General features: G+C 55.3%; 1 protein-coding gene across 2 annotated transcripts in view; it reads right to left on the reverse strand.

Annotated features, from left to right (window-relative positions):
• Positions 1 to 5058, reverse strand: part of ACSF3 (acyl-CoA synthetase family member 3) — a 41604-nt gene extending 36546 nt beyond the window's left edge. The window contains exon 1 of one of the 2 annotated variants that reach the window (XM_055412935.2): positions 4980 to 5057. The gene's annotated coding sequence lies outside the window, so the exon portion shown is untranslated. Of the gene's footprint in view, positions 1 to 4979 lie in introns of both variants that reach the window. The other variant, XM_055412936.2, reaches the window with a different exon arrangement.
• Between the last annotated feature and the right edge of the window lie 14278 nt (positions 5059 to 19336).

The raw sequence follows: 19336 nt of genomic DNA on the forward strand, positions 1-19336 counted from the left end.
GCAGAGGGCTCTTCTAAATGTCAGAGGCTGAAATGAGAAGGTGGCCCCTCACCCACAGCTCGGTGGCTTGCCCCCTACCCCAACCCCCCTGCCCTGCCTTGAATTCAGGCATCCTGTTCTTGACAAGCCTCACTTTCTCTGTCACTAACTTGCTCCAGGGGAAAGAGAATGTGTCGTGTTTGTTATACGTACCAAACAGTTTTGCCCTGTTTTTCATTTAAAAAAAGATTACACACAGCACTTTATAATTACCTAAGAAAACAAACACAGCCCCCAGCAGTAAAGGCCTGTCCTGAGCCCTTCCCTGTGCAGCCTGCCGGCCACCTGCTCCCCACAGCAGGGGCTCCTGACACAGGGTCTGCCAGCCTCCAGGCCCAGCAGGCAGAAGCTTAGAACGGGGGAGATGCCTGCCCGGCCCAGCAGCTGCTCCGGAAGGCTCCAGGCCTCCACCACCATGGCCCCTCCAGGGCACGTGGCCCACACCACTTTCAGAGGCAGCAACCAAAAGCCAGAGTGTCTTATGGCTTACCCTCTATGCAGGGTTCAGAGGTGGGCTCATAGCCGTTCACACCTCTGGATTTTTGTTACCATAAAGAAACCTGACAAGTCCTAAGAAAACAGCTCGGCTGGACCAGAGAAAACAAGAAATGTGATGAACATGTGGGACCTGACAGTTTCAGAGAGAAAGTGAGCCACTGAAAAGCAAACCAGGGGTTCAGTGCTTCCCCTTCTCACTTCTAGCAAATCCTTCTCTATTTGCTTTAAGGGCAGAGAAACGAAAACAAAGGGAAACTGTAAACAGAAAACCTACCGCCTATTTCTGGGTTACAGCCCGAGACCTGACTTTTGCTGGCGATAGTGCAAGAGAGATGTTCAGGGATGCCTGCTGAAGTGGCAGCACTTTCTGGGGTGCTGAGGAGCAAACGGACGGCCAGGAGTGGCTGCTACTCCCACCCATCTACCTACCAGGCCTCACAGGGCGTCACAGGCAGTGTCACACTGCTGCCAGCGAGACCACTGGAGCGGCCTTCCTCTAACACCACAAGGGGCCGAGGAGGGGCAAGCCGTCTGCCTGCTCACTCTGGGGAATCAGGGGCTTCACCACCCCAGCAAAAAGCTGGGGTTCTAGAACTTGAACTGGAAAAAAAACAGGGCTTAACGCCACTTTCCCTGCCCACCCCCCCGACCCCAGCCAGGGCAGGAAGGCTAGCTGACCTCTGACTGCACACGGGGCAGGCGGGAACGGATGCAGTGAGCCGGCAGTCAGAGCAGTGCCTCCTAGGAAGACAGAGAGGTGAAGCCACCTGCCCAGGGCCACAAAGGAGCAGGAAAAGCAGCTCCCAGACCCAGGCTTGGCTGGCCCGCAGGCCCTGACCACTCTGCGACACCATGAGTGGTGAGAAAGGCCTTGGGCAAAGGTCAAGACCATTCTGCAAGCTGCCGCAAGAGACAACGCACATTAACTGGCCGGCACCCCCAGCCTAGTGAGGCTTGGGGCCTCAGCTCAGCCATCTGAGTGGACATTCAGTAGTCCCTTCAAGATGAAATATGAAAATAAGAAATACAAGCCCTCTGTTCCTACGGCTGTTTTTCAAATGTGTCCTAAGGAGATAATCAGCGATGTACGTGAAGGTTCACCATGGGTCTTCACTGCAGCATTATTTCTGATACTGAAAAACTGGGGCTGACCTGCGTGATCTGGAAGATCTGAGGGGAGCAGGGCGCACACACATGTGTGGGGCTGGGCCACAGCCTGACCGCACCAGCCCCCTCAGTGAGGCCCAGGGGAAGGATATCCCACCCAGGGACGGGAAGGTGAGCCTCCAGGTGGCAGGTGGCTTTTGTTTTCTTCTTCGTGCTTCTCTACTCTCTGCAGTTTTTATGCAATGAGCATATATGACTTTTGTGATTAGATTTTAAAAGTTTAGGTGTTGTTCAGTCTCTCAGTCGTGTCTGACTCTTTGCGACCCCATGAACTGCAACACTCCAAGCTTCTCTGTCCTTCACCATCTCCCAGAGCTTGCTCAAATTCTTGTCCATCAAGTCGGTGATGTCATCCAACCATCTGGTCCTCTGTCATCCCCTTCTCCTCCTGCCTTCAATCTTTCCCAGCATCAGGGGCTTAGGCTCTTCATATCAGGTGGCCAAAGTATTGGAGCTTCAGCATCAGTCCTTCCAATGAATATTCAGGACTGATTTCCCTTACGATGGACTGGTTGGATCTCCTTGCTGTCCAAGGGACTCTCAAGAGTCTTCTCCAGCACCACAGTTCAAAAGCATCAATTCTTCAGCGATCAGCTTTCTTCACAGTCCAACTCTCACATCCATACGTGACCACTGGAAAAACCATAGCCTTGACTAGACGGACCTTTGTTGGCAAAGTAGTGTCTCTGCTTTTTAATACACTGTCTAGGTTTGTCATAGCTTTTCTTCCAAGGAGCAAGCATCTTTTAATTACATGCCTGCAGTCACCATCTGCGGTGATTTTGAAGCCCAAGAAAATAAAAGTTTAGTCAATGATGCTTATATTTTAAAATGGAGATATTTCAACCCCAGCATAAACATTTTGATACAGAAAAGAAACAGGAAAATATTAAAATTATGTGTTCTGAATGGTGTATCTACAGGGTGTTTGTAATTGTCGATAACTCTTTAATTTCTCAAAATGACAAATAAAAATGAGACAACGGTCTTCTTCTCTTAATTAAAGTTAGCAGTTTACGGAAGTCTCACGTGGAGAATGAAGAAGTCAGTTATCAAGTCGGTTGGAAGGCCTGCTACACTGGCGCTCAGAGCACCGCCAGGCAGTATCCAGCAGCAGTGACCTGACCTAAGTGTCCCAGGGCTGGGAGGTGGCGAGATCGGCTGGCTCCGTGTGGAGATGGGTGTTCCATGGCACAGTGGGGCAGGTGGCTGGAGCTGGGGAGACAGGGAGCCTGTCACATCAGCCTGCAGGAAAGACAGCTGGGGGGACGTTTAGCTGTGCTCACCCAGGGGGGTGTCTGTGAAGCAGAGGCTGAGAAGGGCCCCTCCTACCCACCCTTGAGCCTCACGACATGACTTTCAATTGGATAAATACAGCCCAAGTGGCCTCCAGAGAGGCTGCACTATTCTCCCGCCAAATGGGTGGGAATAGGGTCACCCCTTCAGAACGGCTTTCATGTGCTCCTGAAGCCACTCTTCTTCCAGCTGTTCAATAGAGCTAAAACCTCCAAGGTCACAGTGGTGGTATAGTTGCTGAGTCGTGCCCGACTCTTGCGACCCCACGGACTGTAGCCTGCCAGGCTCTTCTGTCCATGGTTACAGACATGTCCAAGGTCATGGGGAGCAGCAAAAAGCGTCAGGGCAGAGGACTGTGTCCTGAACAGGTCCAGGTCCAGACAGACTGCCTGGTCCAGCTGCCTCAGGAAGAGCCCCGCCTCCTAACCACAGGTGCGCTTGGGCTGGGCTCACCCACTGTGGTACAGACTGGAGTGATGCTGCCACCAAGTAAGTGCAACATGGCCATGAATCTTCCCTGTCTCAGTCAACCAACATCATGAGACCACTGCCACGGTGTGCAACAGGAAAGGGTCCCAGCCAAGAGCACGGAAGCCTGAATTGTGGTGAGCCAGACGCCTGCTCCAGGGAAGGCCACCCTGTGTTCAGGTTCCACCAGGTGGCTGGAGCCCAGCAGAGACCTGGCAGAGGCCACTCGGTGCTCTGACCATCAGGTTCTCGGGTCAGAGCACTGAGGCGCACGGCCCTCTCAGGACACAAGCCCGACACCTGGAAGATGATAACATCTGTCGTCTCCTAACCAGAGTGCTGGTCGACAGCACAGATTTTAGTCAAAACAGACCCAGACTGAAACATTCACTGGTTCTTCTGAGTTTTCCTCACCTGTCTGAGCCTTCAGTTCCTGTGAGAACCGACGGAGCGGGGAGGCAAGTGGACCAGCCACGCTCAGCACCTTGCTCACCACGGACCCATGTGACAAAAATCACTCGATAAGAATGATACTTGCATTCAAATGAAGGCGGCTGGTTTCGAAATGAATAAAATGGCACCTGATGGGTCAGTACCACCTTCCCTCCACCCTCCTGCCCGCTGTCTTGAGGCCTGGGTGGAGGTGTGGGGCAGGAGAGGGGACCACATTCTCCCTCCGGGGTGGAACACTTGTTTCAGCACGCCACCTGCGGTTTGGGAGCTGTTTTCAAAGTTACATTTTTAAGTAACAGACATTCACACTGTATTAAAAAAAAAAAAAGGAAGAAAACAAATGCTTAAACCCATATCCATATTTGGACATAAAATACCATTTTAAAGATGCCAGCTGGAGGGAAGAAGCTTACGACCCCTGGCCCGTGGTTTAATCTGTCTGCCTCGAAGAGTGGATCTTCTGCATGCTGCCCGGGCCCAGCAGGGGCTGAGGAAAGGTTGCTAGGCTTGCTGGTCTGTCACGTTTCACATCAGAACCGCCAGGGACCCTCGGAAGCCCACTGTGGGCCTGTGTGCTCCTGGGCTCAGCACCGGTGCCCCCTACCTCCAAACGTCCCTGCCAAGGCCTCCAGACAAACAGCCCTCCCCGGCTGGAAACCTACAGACTTCCCAAACACGTGATTCCTCTTCCCACCTCTACGTTGTCATCCTTCCCCTTTTCGGTAAACTCCTAATCATCCTTCAGAGTGTCCCTCACTACCACCTCCTCTTTAGTGTAAAAGACTGTGTAGGGGTGCTTCGAGGAGGATTTCAGCGGCCAACGAGGAAGGAAATGGATTTGCTTCCGTCACAACAGATCAAGTTCCCCTCCGACGCTGGCTGAACTTACACTCGACTCCCTCCCACACCCTAAGGGCCTGGACGTCGCCTCAGCGCCCAGAAGGCCAGGCAGGGTCCCCAAGTAACGAGGCCCTTGCGTGGGAGGGGGCGGGGCGGGACGGGACGTGGTGGGCGGGGTGAGGGGGGTGAAGGGTGAGGGGTGAGGGGGCGGGCTCTACCTCCGCAGGCCGGGATCGCGCACCTCCTCCTAGCCGGGTCAAAACCGGAACAGGAACCGCGGTACCCGCGCACCGCGCGTCCTTCACCTAAGCGCATTCCCCTGGTGCGACGCGGCGCGGCGGCGAGGGTTCCGGGCGCGAACGTTCCCCTCAGGGGGTCGGCGCCGCTCCCGGCCCCAAAGCCCAAATCAGGCGCCGCAGGTGTGCTAACTCCCTGTGGGGCAGAGCTGGGCACGAAGTCCACTTGACTGAAACGTGAGACTTCTCCTAAGCAACAAATCAATAAACACGCACTCTGTGGGGCCGCAGACACACGGTTAGAGCCAGCGCGCTTCCCGCCCTCCTCCCCCGGCGCCGCGGGCCTGGGCGGGCCGATGCAGGGCTGAGCCCCTGCACCCTCGGGATCGTGAACCCCCGGGGGGCTAAAGACGCGGAGCCTGAGGGAAGAGAGGCTGGGAATCTCCCAGGAGCAGCAGAACGACTGCGATGGAGAGGAAAATTGACAAGATCCCCGGGCCTCCGAGCGGTCCAGTAAGAAAAGTGTAATAGTTTCAGGAAGGGACCACAGACAAGACGAAGGAGGAATCACCGAAGAAATTCAAGATCATCAGAACCTCCTGGTGGGAGTGAGTGGCAGTAGACCCATAGCCCTTGGGCGAACAACGGGGCTGTTTCTGAGCCTGGGAGTGGGGACGATCCTAACCGCCCACCTGACCTGATAGCCTCGTGGACGTGGCCCCACCTGAACTTGGGATTTTCCTTGCTATGATCTGAATGTCTGTGCCCGCACCCCTCAGTGTGATGGTGTCAGGAAGGGGGGCCCTTCAGGGAAGTGATTAGGTCATTAGGGCAGGGGTTCCATGAATGGTATCAGTGTTCCTAGAAAAGAGATCCCCCCCAGGGCTCCTTCACCTCTTCTCCAGGTGAGGGCACTGTGAGAGGACCCGTTCCATGCACCTGGAAGGGGCTCTCACCAGACATGGAGTCTGCTGGCACCTTGACCTTGGACTTCTAGCATCCATAACTGGAATAACTACCCACCTTCCCCACCCCAACCCCCAGCCTGCGGCATCTGTTATAACAGTGTGGATGGACTAGAACTTACCCTGCCTGAGGATGTTAATCAGTGCTCCTGTTGCCTGGAGAATGCTCTGGACAGAGGAGCCTGGTGGGCTACAGTTCATGGGATCATAAAGAGTCGGACAGGACTTAAGCGACTGAGCACACATGCACTCACATGTACGTACATATGATGCGTAATTGTGTATGTATGCTGGATGGCATCACTGACTCGATGGAGGTGGGTTTGAGTGAACTCCGGGAGTTGGTGATGGACAGGGAGGCTTGGTGTGCTGTGATTCATGGGGTCGCAAAGAGTCGGACACGACTGAGCGACTGAACTGAACTGAACTGAACTGTTGCAACCATCATTCGTGGGGTCAGACACACTCCTCTCCTCTCCTTCCTTCCCACCTCACAGGCAGTTCTGCTGGTTTCTCCTTCAGCATCTTTCCAAGTCCAGCCACTTCCCACCACCACCACTGCAACCACAGAGGAGGGGGGAGCCTGGTCCTGTATAGGACCCAGTTACTAAAATAGCCTCCTCCTGGATTCCCTGCTTGCACACCCAACCCCCTCAGTCTGTTCCCAGCACAGCAACTGGAGTGGTCCAGTGACCACTTGAGTCAGATCCTAGCATCCTGGACTCTGGGTCTCCCACCAGACAGACAGGAGCCGTCATCCTCAGGAAGGTGAAGCTGGGGGATTAATGGCTGTGTTTGCTCTACTGAGAGAAGATCTGAAGCATCGAGGGATAATTTTGGGGTAGAAGAAGGATAAATAGGTAGAAAACTGGTCAAGAGAAAATAGGCGATAATTAAATATTGGGAAAACACCAGTAAAGGCCAAGCATCCGGTGGCTCTAGGAGGCTTGGTTCAGACAGCATTTGCAGAACTGCAGTAAAGGCTGAGCACCGAAGAATTGATGCTTTCAAACTGTGGTGCTGGAGAAGACTCTTGAGAGTCCCTTGGGCAGCAAGGAGAACAAACCAGTCAACCCTAAAGGAAATCAATCCTGAATATTTACTGGAAGGACTGATGCTGAAGCTGGAGCTCCAATACTTTGGCCACCTGATGAGAAGTGCTGACTCACTGGAAAATACCGTGATGCTGGGAAAGATTGAAGGCAGGAGGAGAAGGTGCAATGGAGGACAAGATGGTTGGATGGCATCATTAACTCAGTGGACGAGTTTGAGCAGTCTCCGGAAAATGGTGAAGGACAGGGAAGCCTGGCATGCTGCAGTCCATGGGGTCGCAAAGAGTCAGACATGACTGAGTAATTGAACGACAACAAATAATGCAAACATTAACATTGATCTATCTGAGTTTAGGCAGTTCCTCACCCAGCCTGCCTTGGAGGGATGGGGACATAGGAAGGGTGTGGGATGGAGGGATAGAGTGAAGCCAGGTGTCCATCACAGAAGCAAACTATAACAGGGTGACCTTGGAGGCTCTTTGGACACATGGTGGTAAATATCAAGGAATCAGCCAAAAGTCGTGCCTCTAGTGATTGGGAAGGGAAGGGTGGTTTCTTAAACTGTGTGGATGGATAGCTGCATGTGCCTGCAATAAAGATAAAAGTTCAACTAGACTATAAAGTAACTTAATGGGGAGGGGACAAGGGAACACTTCAAGGGTGTCCATGAGAACTTGGCTCCTCTCCGTCTCCAGGCAGCCCCTGCCCATCATTGAGTCTCCGTGGCTGCACTCTCACCTCCAGTCCTCAAAACACTTCTAGGATTCCCAAGGTTTTCTTTCTACCAGGCGTACAACAGGAAAAGGAGCCTGATAAGCAGCCATGGCAAATTCTTATCATCACGCCACCACCTCAGCTAAGCAACACAGGACCCCACAGCCTCCCACAGCTCACGACAGGCCAGTGGGTGTTTGTGCTGGTGCCACTGTGTCCCCAGGTATGGTCTGGCTACCGAGGAGATAAACAGAGCCCCTGCCCTCCTATCACTTAACAGGATCACGCAGAGAAGAAAAGGGAATAGTTAGACAAACAAGTCATACGCCATTGATGATGTTATAGAGTGAATCTCCTCCACCCAATTCACATGTTGAAACCCACCCCTCATGTGACAGTGCTAAGAAGCAGGGTCTTTGGGAGACAATTGGGGTTATTTGAGGTATGAGAGTGGAACCCCTAGGATGGGATTAGTCACGAGAGAGCCTGCTTCCTTCTGCTGTCCAGCCAGTAAGGACACAGCAAGAAGATGCCAGGAAGTGAGTTCTCATCAGGCATGGGGACTCACATGTCCAGCCTCCAGAAGTGTGAGAAACATGCTGTCTGAGCCAAGACAGTGACCTGGACCAAAGTCAGGTCAGGCAAGGCCATGGGGGCTTGCAGACACGGAGGTCCCAGGGCCCTGGGAGGGGTACACTACCAGGCGGGGGGTCTGAGGGCCATGTGACACCAGGACTGTGTCGTCCCTAGTTTACAAATGAGGAAACTGAGGCTCCCAGTGTCCACATTCCCTCTGACAAAGTGACAGAGCTCTGCTCCCTGTCTTGGGCCTCTAGCCTCTTCATGGCTATGAGATTCTTGAGTGAACGAGCAGGTGTGTTGCTGTGCTTAAAACCAAAGTCTTCCCCACACAGCGCAAGAGAGCTTCTTCCATCAAGAATGAGTGGTCTCCACAGCTATGTCCTCAAAAGGTGTTGCTACCACAACCAGGAAACAACCTAAGTACTGCCTGGGGCATGCTGAGTCAGGAGAGAAGAAAACAGCATGACGACAGGGCCACGCAAACTACAACAGTGAAGCTACAGAGAAATGCTAGACTCGCTCACAGCCATCTCCGGCTGAACACCAACAGCATAAAATAACTCCTAGACACTAACACTAAAAAACTGGAAGACAAAACCATGTGCACTAGGTGTCCCGCTGAGTACGCGGACAAGCCCTGAAGGATGGGGTGGCTGGAAAGAGGAAGAGACAGGCTGCTGGGATCTTGGCCGCTATGATCTCCCCATGGCCGCCTATGTGGTCAGGAGGGGGCCATCCCTGTGTGTACAGTGCTGGGGCTACCTTGCATGGCAGCCCCTTGGAGCTGGGAGGCCACAGAAGATGAGTGCCTCCCTGCTCCCGGGGCATCTAGAGGAGTCCAGCTGTTCCGTACCTGAGCTGGTCTTGGATCTGACCCTGGGAGGAGAAGTGCCCCCGGGAAAGGATTGGTGGGGGGCAGCCTCAGCAGGGCTGTGGGGCACTGGCCACTCAGTCCACACCTGCCTCCAACTGAGAGCCCCAAGAACATGTGGTGGTGCTGCTGGCATCCACACTCTCTGGTCTAGGAAAACAGATCATGGCAGCTCCCACCTCCATTCCTGAATTCAATCCCACTGGGAGGATCCAGGAGCCGGGACACTTAAAGCTGTTCACCAGTGCTAACTGTGGGCACTCTCTGCTACTGGCGTCACCAGCATTTTTATCACCCGCCCCTCAACAGAGACCCTGAGCAGGTGCTCAGTCAGTGGGAGTGGAATGAATGGGATGCTTCCACAGAGGGCAACTGAGACTGGAGCCTCTCCACCTGACAGCTTGCCCTGAGGCCCCCTCCATTCTTGACCTCCAGCTTTCCCCTGGGGAAACCCTTCCAGCTGGAGCACCCGGGGGCCCAGGAGACCAGGCAGCAGGCTTTTCCTCCACTGGTTTTGTTCACACCTCCAGCTTAATGAGCCCAAACTGCTGGGGGCGTTTGGGTCACACCTTTTCACTTGATTAAAGCAAAACACAGATGTGCTGGCAGCAGCGTTCTCGGGAGGGGAACATTTGCAGATTGTGAGCATGAAGCCTCCCACTGCAGAGGGATGACTGTCGTTGGGGAACAGGTTCCAGGGCACCAAGTGGGCCCTGGACACACAGCGGACAGACTGGTCAGCAGCTGGGGTGAGAGTCAGGCAAGGCCTGGGTTTCCACCCTGGCTGTGGCCACCAGCTTCCAAGACCGGAGGTCCAGCCCCACTGGACCTGCCTCCTGGTGTCCCTGCCACTTACGCTCTGTCCCAGCTGAAGAGGGCTGACGTGGGCAGGAATGTGAATGGCTCTGGGCACAGTCATGACAGGCCCTGAGCTTCCTCCTGACTCTCAGATTGCTTACCAGGGGGAGCCACATAGTGAGGGTGCTCAAGCAGCCCAAGGGAGAATCTAGGTGAGAGGAACTGAGGTCCCACCCACAGCCAGGGTAGGAACTTCCCAGGAATCGGGCCTCCAGCCCTGGCTGAGCCTCCAGGTGAGAGATAGCCTCACTCAAGGCCAAGCCACTTTTGGGCTCTGGACCCACAGAAACGGTGAGATGATAAGTGTGTGCCATGGTGGCTGCTAAGTGTGGGGTGATTTGAACATAGTAACAGAAAGCCACTACCCTGCTTCCACTAGTTATAGTGATGGGGATAAGTTAATCTGAGTCTCAGCTTCTCACTCGAGAATAAGAAGGTGGAGTCTGGGCAGCTGCAAGGATGGAGGTGGCAGGTGGCAGCAAGGTGAGCAGTGCTGGGAGCCTGTGGAGGATGGAGCGGGGAGGAAGAGTGAGGTGGAGGGACAGTAGTGAATCAGACAATGCACCTGGATTCCCCCATGGGTCTTTCTACATCAATCACAAGTTCAGAGTTACCACCGAGACCAGCAGCTGAGGGATTCGTCCACAGTGTCCCCAGGTCCAGTAAGATGTTGGGTTTCCCAGAGCAGAGCCATGAGGATGAGAGGCTGAGTGGTCACTTGGGCTCCAGGGTCACCCCAGCTCCTCAGAGCAGTTTATTGTTGGGAAAACCACGTCCTGGCAAGGTTCCAGACCAGTCCAGGCCCCAGCTCCACTGTAGTCTGGACCCAGCATGTGGCTCTGGAGCGGGGTCCTGCCTGGCTCACATCCACATCGTATGACAGGACGAGTCTGGTGCAGTAGGTCCGCTGAATGCGGATCACAGCCTTAGCCCAGCAAGCCCCACGCCTCCCACGAGGCCCTACCCCTCCCGCGAGGCCCCTCCCCTCCCACCGGGCCTGGCCCCGCCCCACCATTCAGCAAGCACAGGCCCTGAGCTGGCAAGCCGACATGTCGCACCTGCTGGGGCCTGGCCTCAGGTTCCCCATCCTGGGGCTGTACTCAGCCTCCTCTCTGGGTCCCCTCTGCTGTTCTCTTTCGGAATGATATTTGAATTCAGGTCACTTTGGGCTCAACGCCCCATTTCCAGACCCAGGGCAGAGTCCTCAGAATACACGGGCCACGCTCCACCCAGGCATCGCCCTGGGCGGCCTTAGGGGAGCCAGGTGGCCTGGGCCCATGCTCAACACCTGTCCAGCTCCTGCCCAGCAGGTGAGGGCTGGAAGCAGTGGGCAGAGGCGGGAGGACCTTCAGGACCACTGGCCAGGGGTGAGCATTGGAAACCCCACAGCCTGCTCGCCCCTCCCCCAGCCCCACGTGGTTCCTGGAAACACTTCTCCATCCTTGTGCTTTTCATTTAAACCCTCCCAGGACACGTCTGTACCGGTGGGAGGGATGTTTGATGTAATCAGAATGACAGCTGAGTGCCCTGGGCCCCTCGCCCCAGGCCGTTCCAGAGTGGGCTCCGTGCGAGCCAGTCTGCAGCACAGCCATCCTGTCCTCACTCCCCTTCCTGCTGCACCACCACCCCTTGGTGCCTCTGTCCCCCGCCCGAAGGGCCAGATGCTGGACCAGACGGTTCCTGTGCAGGACCCCGTCCTGTCTCCTCAGATGGGAACTGCTCCCTGGGTACCTGGGCTCGGGAGAGGCCACGGGGTCAGACTGATTCTTGGCATAGGAGGCCATCATCTGACCGTCCAGAACACTATGGACTGGGCCCTCAGGGGCCTGCAGAAACAACAAGGCAGGATGATACCGATGGTGAGGATGGCAGTGGTGACAAGAGTAACTCACCAAGCTCTCCTTAGGGCCAGCACAGGCCAAGCACAGGTCACAAAACTGCCCAATGCAGATCAGCCCAGGAAGCAGAGTGGAGGTGAGGAGGGCACATGTGGTGAGTGACAGGTGGCAGAGATTGCCCTCCTTACGGAGGTATGGATAGACACACCACTGTATTTGAGCACAGACAGGCCCCATGGGGTGAGGGAAGGGGGTGCTAGACAGGAATAGCTGCAGCTGGGACCCCAAGAGAAGGGAAAGCAGAGGAGAGATACAGGCACGGGGTCCAGGCTCCATCACTCACCACCGAGCCTCCCTGAGCCTCAATGTGCTCATCTGTAAAATGGGTTGAGCTGAGGCACTGACCTCCAGAGGGGTGGGGGAATTGAATAACACTGAGGAGGCAGGCTTGGCCTACAGGCGTCACTTCTGTCTTTCCTTCTGTCTCTCGAGTCCCACTGGAAAAGAGGAACTCAGGAAGGAGCCCGAGGGCCCAGCCTCCCAGCCAACACAGGTGTCCCACCCCTTTCCCACTGATCTTCAGGACAAGAAGGTGATGGGGTGGCCATGGGTGCAACCAGTCGAAAGGCTGACTAACTGGCCTAACAGCCAAGAGTTGGGAACCTGTTCTGCCCCTCACCCAGAGCAGCTGATCTCCCCAGAGTGTTCCCTGGCAGAAGTAGAGATGGAAACCCCCAGTGGACACCCCAGGCCTTGCTGCCAAACAGTCCTGCCAACAGCCAGGTGGGAAGGCGGCCACACTGCCACCTAGCCAAGGGGGCCGATCTGGGCCGGGTTGCTGAGGAAGAATGAGACAGCCAGAGGTGTTTGCCGAATGAATGCAGGTGTATATCCAGGTGGGGGGCAAGGAGTCCAGGTTTCTTCCCAAGCCGAGTTTTCTGGCTGTGTCCTGTGGTGTGGCCGAGGAGGCAGTGAGACTTGGGGAGGAGGTGGGAAGCGAGGGCTCTGGAGGCAGGGGCTCTGAGGCCTGTGCCTGCTGGTGGTGCCCCCTCGGGAGCCCACTGTCCCTGCCCGAGTCCAGTAACTTCCAGCGCATCTGGCACCAGGTGTGGCCCTGATCAGGTCTGAAGGCAAGACTCCGGGTGGTGGGAGGGTTGAGGCGGAGAGGCCCTAAGCCCCAAGCCCAGGAGGGAACCTCCTGGACAGTGGGACAAGTGACTCGGGGGGCTGCAGCTCCCTGGAGCGGGACTCCCTCTGTGAGGGTCCGTTAGAGATCCCCGCCCATACCGGGCAGACCCTCCCACCCAGCCCCTTTATGCATCCTTCAAAACACAGCTCAAACCTTGTCTCCTGCCCAACCCCTCCACGGGGTTCTCACTGTCAACTCCAGGCTCAGCCCCGTGCCTTTCTCACTGGGTTCCTTTGTGGGAGGCAGGATAGCTTCACGGAGGAGCGCCTGACACAGACTACAAACTTGCTCTGCATCCCTGCCCTGTCACTTCCTGGCTCTGTAGCTTTAAGCAGGTGATTTACTCACCCTCTTTATGCCTCCCTGGCCTCACCTGTAAACTGGAGATGATCATTGGTTAGTTGTGAGAATTAAAGGAGTTAACATGTATAAATTTTTAAGAACAGTGACAGGTGTGGAGTAAATTCTATGGAAGTGTTACATGGGCTTTCCAGGCGCTAGTGGTAAAGAACCCGCTTGCCAATGCAAGAGACATAAGAGATGCAGGTTTCATCCCTGGGTCGGGAAGATCCCCTGTGCATGGCAACTCACTCCAGTATTCTTGCCTGGAGAATCCCATGGACAGAGGAGCCTGGCGGGCTATAGTGCATAGGGTTGCAAAGAGTCAGACATGACTGAAGGACTTAGCACAGACGCACATGTTACATATCATGACCACAACCACTACCATTGTCACCGCTGTCACCATCATCATCCTGGTTGAATCTCTAGCTCCCTTCTCTACTAGCTGCATGGCTTCATGAACTGTGAACTGCTGAGCCTCTGTGCTGTCCCCTTTCCTGTAAGTGACAGTAACAATGCCTCTGATCTCAGGTACCTGTGAGGATCAAACCCTCTGGCCTCTGTGGATGACACCACAGCACATATCAGGTGGCTGACTTCTCATCTGATCTTCCCAAGAACCCAGGAGGGTGAAAGTACTCCCGTCTGTTTTACAGATGGGGAAACTGAGGACTAGGGAAGGCAGGGATCTGCTAAGACCTTGGAGCTGGTGGGTGGTGGACCTGGAAGACCACCCTGGGACTGGCCAGGGCTGGACTCTGTTCACATCCCTTCCTAACCGTCTTCTCATCACTGAGTCTCAGTTCTGAGTGCATGTCAGTGATGCCAGGTACTGGTTGATGAGGGTTCTGATGGGTTGGTCTGGCTGAGCCTGGGCATTGGGACTTAAGTGCTCTAGCTGAGAGCCCTGCACAAGCTCAGTGTTGGGACTGGGCCAACCCCTTACCCCCAGGTTTCCCATGGTACCTGGGACTCAGTGATCACCCCTCATTGGTCAGCACATTGGGCTGCTTAAGTGGCAGGCAGTTCCTGCATGGGAGGGGACCTGGCAGCCCCAGTAGAGGACAGAACAGGTAAGGGCTGCAGCTGCCCACTAAAGCTTGGCCTGCAGCCCTGGGCATCACGATCGGGGCAGGGCTGCCACAGGGAGGCCCGGCCACTCTGGGCAACACACTCTGCAGACAAAAGCCACAGTGATGGGGCAGGGCTGGGTGGTAGCCTGCCACACATCTGCCTGGACACACAAGGCCCCTACCACAGCAGCAAGACTAGGCCCCGGCACTGGAGGTGCACACCAGATGACAGACAGCCTCTACGGCAGCTAGAGTCCAGAGCCTGGGCACTGCTTTGACACCACTGACATGACCTGATCAGCACCCCCAGTTCCCCCAGAGGCCATCCACTGCCCACCCCTCATCTTGCTTTAGCTGCAAGGCTCACAGGAGACACTTACTCCTAAAAAAAACCCAAGCAAAATGCCTCTTGAATGAGCCTCCCCTGGGCCAGCCTTCCACATGTGTGATCCACTCATTCGCTCTGAGCATACTGCCCATTTTACAGGTGGGGACACTGAAGCTCAGAGAGGCCCAGCAGCTTGCCAGGGCCATGCAGCAGGCCCCTTGCAGAGTGGAATCCAAGCTCTGACCCCCAGGGCAGGGGCCCACAGCTGCACAGCTGGTACTTGCTGCTGGCAGCGATGAGGCGGGTGGGGTGTGCCCACATCCCCACGCAGTGGAAGGAGGGCCTGCAAGGCACGGGGTGGGGGCCTGAACCGCAGACCTGGCCACACTCGCTGCCTGGCCAGCACACAGTGACGTCTGGGAAGTTTGGTCTCTTTGGTAGGGTGTGCCCTCCTGCTCCCCTGCCCCCACTCATCCTCTGGCCTGCACCTGCTGGGCCTCCCTTTACTGTCACTGCTCCTGGTTCTTGGCTGGTGGGGATGGGGACAGCAGCCAGCTGTGAGGATGGGCTGGCCTCCTGTTACCTGCCCCTCCGCAACCGAGATAATTCCACATAAGGGCCCTGCTCCCCGACAGGGAACAGGCATCTCGAGAGAAAGTGACACAGTCCCACAGGAGGGGACCTTGATTGGCAGTCACATGTGTGGATGTAGACCTGCTGCAAATGGTGTCAGTTCAGTTCAGTTCAGTTCAGTCACTCAGTCGTGTCCGACTCTCCGCGACCCCATGAATCACAGCACGCCAGGCCTCCCTGTCCATCACCAACTCCCGGAGTTCACTCAAACTCATGTCCACAGAGTCGGTGATGCCATCCAACCATCTCATCCTCGGTCGTCCCCTTCTCCTCCCACCCCCAACCTTTCCCAGCATCAGAGTCTTTTCCAGTGAGTCAACTCGTCGCATGAGGTGGCCAAAGTACTGCAGTTTCAGCTTTAGCATCAGTCCTTCCAATGAACACCCAGGATTGATCTCCCTTAGAATGGACTGGTTGGATCTCCTTGCGGTACAAGGGACTCTCAAGAGTCTTCTCCAACACCACAGTTCAAAAGCATCAATTCTTCGGCGGTCAGCTTTCTTCACAGTCCAACTCTCACATCCATACATGACCACGGGAAAAACCATAGCCTTGACTAGACGGACCTTTGTTGGCAAAGTAATGTCTCTGCTTTTTAATATATTATCAAGGTTGGTCATAACTTTCCTTCCAAGGAGTAAGCGTCTTTTAATTTCACGGCTGCAATCAGCATCTGCAGTGATTTTGGAGCCCCCAAAAATAAAGTCTGACACTGTTTCCACTGTTTTTCCATCTATTTCCCATGAAGTGATGGGACCAGACGCCATGATCTTTGTTTTCTGAATGTTGAGCTTCAAGCCAACCTTTTTACTCTCCTCTTTCACTTTCATCAAGAGGCTTTTGAGTTCCTCTTCACTTTCTGCCATAAGGGTAGTGTCATCAGCATATCTGAGATTATTGATATTTCTCCCAGCAATCTTGATTCCAGCTTGTGCTTCTTCCAGCCCAGTGTTCCTCATGATGTACTCTGCATATAAGTTAAATAAGCAGGGTGACAATATACAGCCTTGACGTACTCCTTTTCCTATTTGGAACCAATCGATTGTTCCATGTACAGTTCTGACTGTTGCTTCCTGACCTGCATACAGGTTTCTCAAGAGGCAGGTCAGATGGTCTGGTATTCTCATCTCTTTAAGAATTTTCCACAATTTATTGTGATCCACACAGTCAAAGGCTTTGGCATAGTCAATGAAGCAGAAATAGATGTTTTTCTGGAACTCTCTTGCTTTCTCCATGATCCAGCGGATGTTGGGGGAGTCCTGAAGCACCTCTGGCCAACAAGTAAAAGTGAAAGCGCTCAGTTGTGTCTGACTCTTTGCGACCCCATGGGCTATACAGTCCATGGAATTCTCCAGGGCAGAATACTGGAGTGGTGGGTAGCCTTTCCCTGCTCCAGGGGATCTTCCCAACCCAGGGATCAAACCCAGGTCTGCTGTACTGCAGGTGGATTCTTTACCAGCTGAGCCACAAGAGAAGCCCTCCAGCCAGCAAGGAGACCCCCAGACCCGACTCAGGGGACTGGCTCCCAGCCTGACCAAGCAGCTCTGAGTGACCAGGCCAGGGACCTGGACCCTGGGTCAGCCCTGCAGGAGCTCCCACTAACTCCTGGGGCCTCAGTTTCCTTCATGTTGAAATAAGGGCTTGGATGAAATCCATGTTTTACATTTTTAACACATATAACTCTTTGAATCATCTCTCCTCCAAAAAAACAATACTGACCACAGATATCTAAGCTAGAAGTGGAGTTTCTGGGGGTTCAGTGCTGGAAGCTAGAGGTTTTGCTTGGCCACCCTTCCAGGGCAACCTCTGGGAGGCCCATGGAAACTGATTCTCTAAGGAACCCAGTTTGAGAGTGCCTGAACTAGGCTGCTTCAGACCCCCCCAACTTGGCCTGGGAGCGCCTGGAGGTGGAACTGGCCTGCTGGGGGCTGTGCAGGAGCGAGCCCGTGGTCCTCTGCAAGGGTCAGGAGCGCCTGCACTTGGTTAAGACTCAGCTGTTAACGTCTTGAAACGCTTCATACTTTTTAGACAAGGGCTCAAATTTTCATTTTCTGTGGGCTGCACGGATGAGGCAGTCAGCCCTGAGTCGGTCCTGACTACTCATCTACACAAGGGGAGGGTGTGGATAACTAAGCCACTTTGGGGCTATGATGAGTGAGGAGGCCAGGTGGACCCTCTCCCCTAGACCGGCCACGGGGGACACCGGACCCACAGGCCACCCATGTGCATGGGCGCTGTGGATCTGGCTGCACAATCGCCTCTTCTCCCTGTGGTTGGGCTGGTCGGTGATCAGAGGCATGTCGGTAGGGTGGGGGTCTCTTTCCCACTCTCCTAGCGGTCCATCGCCTGCAGATCCTGTAGGGAGGACACCAGAGTCCACCCCCGTGCCTGGGCAGAAGACCAGCCTCCCACGACGCCTTGCCAGCCTCGCCTGTGGACCCTCCCGCCCCTAGCCGGCCCCTCGACCGCCCACCCAGCAATTTCACTTCCCAGTGCGGGTGGGCGGGGCGCAGCGGGCGAAACATCCCTGCGCCCACGCAGCACCCGCATCCGCGCAGGTGCAGCTGGGGCGCGGGCCTCGGAGCCCAAGGCGCCTGATGGAAGGGCTGCCAGCACGTGGGCTGGCCGCATTGCCCCTCCACTCTCACAGGTCTGTGTGGCTGCAGCCGCATAGATGGTCACTCCCCAGGGCTAGGACCAGCTGCAGAAGGGCCGTGCTGGGGGAGGGGCGGCTGGGGCCTCCAAACCAGGCCCTAGGCCTGGGACACCCTCCTTGGAGCAGGGTCAGTGTGTGATCAGACAGGAAAATGGTTCATTTTAACATGCCTCAGTTCATGGAAACTTCCAGAAGCCTCAGCCAAGCAGTGTGGCCAGAGCTGAGCCCTTCCACAGGACTTTGCTATCTTGGGCTCTTCAGGGTAATCCCTGCAGACTCCTGCAGCCTCTGTGTCCTCCTGGCCGCTGGAAGGGCCTCCTGGGCCAGACGGAAGGAAACCCTTATGTGACAGGCAAGCCTGGTCCCAGTCAGATGTGGCCTCACACCTGCTGGGATAAAGACAAGCACTCACCTCTCTGGGTTGCCAGGACGGTGGCAGAGGGCAGCAGGGGCCTGACTCCCTGTGGGATGGCTGCCTCGACCAGTCCTGGAGACCCTGGGGGCAGCGGTTGACCTCCTGGGGCCAGTCTGTACTTCTGCTGTTCCCACAGGATCAAGGATCCTCAGAACTGAGTGTCCACCCAGCGGTCAACTCACCCAGGCTTTGGGACTCTGATCCTGCAGAAGCCAGAGGGGTCTTGGCAAAGGAGAGGCCACTGAAAGGGCTCTGCATGGGTATCTTAGGAATAACATCCGTGACACTGCACAGCCCTGACACTCGAATGCTTGTAAAGCTCCGAGGGTCACAGGTAACAGGCAGAGGAGACACTTCCTCGATAAATGTCTTCTAGAAACACCACATGGCCCCCCAAGGGGGAGTTCACTCTTGGGTGAGAAAGGACAGCTTCTCATGTCCTGAAATGAAGGCTGTGAGGGTCAGGGAAGGAACAGGAACTAGCACAGGGGGCCTCTCAGACGGACCAGCTGTGTTAGGGATCCCCACTCCCAGCCAGCAGACGAAGAGACTGAAGTTCAGAGAGGAACACATGCAGCCAGCAGGCGGCAGGTCTTGGACTCCAACCATTACCTGTCCAGTTGAGCCCCGCCCTCCCAGGGCCCACTTTGGGTCCTGATGTGAACAACTGGACTCCGAGTCTCAGGGGAGCCCCCAGGTCCCTTCCTTCCCCAGGCCCCTCGGTGAGCAGACTGTGGCATCCCAGGTCCACATGAGGGCTTTGGGGTGGCCTCCCTTCCCTAGGTGACACATGGCCCCAGCCTGTCCTGCCATCCCACGGTCT

Source organism: Moschus berezovskii, chromosome 22, assembly GCF_049115385.1.
Source record: "Moschus berezovskii isolate FMDL1 chromosome 22, NW_MosBer_1.0, whole genome shotgun sequence".
NCBI lineage: Eukaryota > Metazoa > Chordata > Mammalia > Artiodactyla > Moschidae > Moschus > Moschus berezovskii.